The sequence below is a fragment of the Dipodomys spectabilis genome, unplaced genomic scaffold, assembly GCF_019054845.1.
Source record: "Dipodomys spectabilis isolate Male_0828 unplaced genomic scaffold, ASM1905484v1 ptg000301l, whole genome shotgun sequence".
NCBI lineage: Eukaryota > Metazoa > Chordata > Mammalia > Rodentia > Heteromyidae > Dipodomys > Dipodomys spectabilis.
This window is the reverse complement of record NW_024870978.1, coordinates 5758930-5760803: the sequence shown is the minus strand read 5'-3', so window position 1 is coordinate 5760803 and position 1874 is coordinate 5758930.

Genomic DNA, 1874 nt, shown 5'->3' with positions numbered 1-1874 from the left:
TTAACAAATAAGGCTTACATAACATCCCAGAGCAAGTCTTGCAATTTCTGAAAATCCTTTGAATATTTTAGTTTTATTTCAGTTCATTGACTATAGAGATAAAATTTCTGAAATAAAAATTGTTAAGATCTGTAAATGTAAGTGGGTATATAGGCTTTTTTATGCATCATTTTATGAAAACCCAGTTTTTATGAAAGTAAATGGAATAGAATGAAAGAACGTAAGTGAATTTTGTAAGCTAATTATTAGTATAACTTTGTTTTCTATTAACAGTCCATTGGATGTACATGATGCACTTAAATTATTTCCTTTGTGTCTCTGTACTTCAGTTAGTTTTAGACTCTCTTTAGTTATGAGTGAACTTTTAGTATAAATAAAGTTCTTTTAAAATGATTAGGATTAACCTTTTGTTTTGTGTCCTACTCCCAAGAAAATGAGTTATTTTTAAGTGTTAATAGTTTATCATTATCATTATCATAGGGAATCATTATCATGATCATAGGGAATTTAAAAATGCAGTAGTATTGTTGTCTTTTTAAAGCAATTGTATTCACAAGTTGGAGAGTCTTAAATTCATACTTAGGTCTTGGTGTCTATGATTTTTACCCTCTCGTTCCTAACATTAATGATAGGTCAGACTGCATTTTTGGGTATATGAAGGGTAAAATATTTATCTGGGGTCAAAACTGATTTTTATATCAGTCTTATTTTAATAACATTTTAAAGTAGTACATTTCTCTCAAAATGTTGGGTATAAAAAACAATGAAAATACTTCTAATGGTGAACAATTTAGGTGAGCTACAATGTGGAAACGATTGCTCCAAAAGACCTGCAGTCTGTTTCCATCAGGAATTGGGCAGGTCATTCTTTCAGTAAGAATGGGGTAAGAGATGGGGTCCCCAGGCAGTACAGTGTTGAGTGAAGGAATAAAATATGATTTCTACTATTTTGAGCTAGAAACCAAGAATGTTATAGTTTAGCAGTTCCTTTCACCAGAGAGGTACAAATTGATTATGAACTTGGAATTTTCGTATTACAGTTACTTATTTTCTTTTTTTTTGTTGTTGTTTTTCATGGGGTTTGAACTCTCGGCTTGGGTACTGTCCCTGCACTCTTCCACTCAAGGCGAGCACTCTACCACTTGGACCACAGTGCCACTTCCAGCTTACTAGTGGTTTATTAGAGATAAGAGTCTCACAGTCTGTGCTGCCCGAGCCGGCTTTGAACCTCAATCCTCAGATCTCAGCCTCCTGAGTAGCTAGCATTATAGGTATGAGCCACTGGTGTCCGGCTTAATTACCTATTTTCTAAGAAAGATGAAGTGAAATATTATTAGAGTGTGCACAATAATTTTGGGAAATTTTCCTAGAATTAGTAGCCTGAGTGCTGGTATTTAGTTATAAAATAGAATGAGGTTATTTGATATGGTGGGAATGGACCGCAGGCTAACACTTACTATGTGTGCAAAGTTGTACTAGTAATTCCAACTCTGAAGACTTAAATATCATCATCTTAGAATTAAAAATAGAAGTAGTTCCACTTTATGGGATTATTGTAAGGATTAAATTAGATACCAAAGGTAAAGCACTTGGAAAAACAATGAGAGTTTGATACTTTGTACCTGTTATTTTATCATGTGATATATTCTAATATTTTTACTGTGATTTTTATATTGTGTCTATTTAGGATACGAAAAGAGATGTATTGACATTCATTGCGTTGTTCACTTTTTTGTCATTATGAGGATAATACCTGCAAAGAAAATTTCTGAGAAGTAAATTATCATATTGACTCATGGTTTAAGATCAGATGTCTCCATTGTTTTTAATTATATTTTTATTAAATAGTTTTACGAAAGGTTTTCCATTCAACG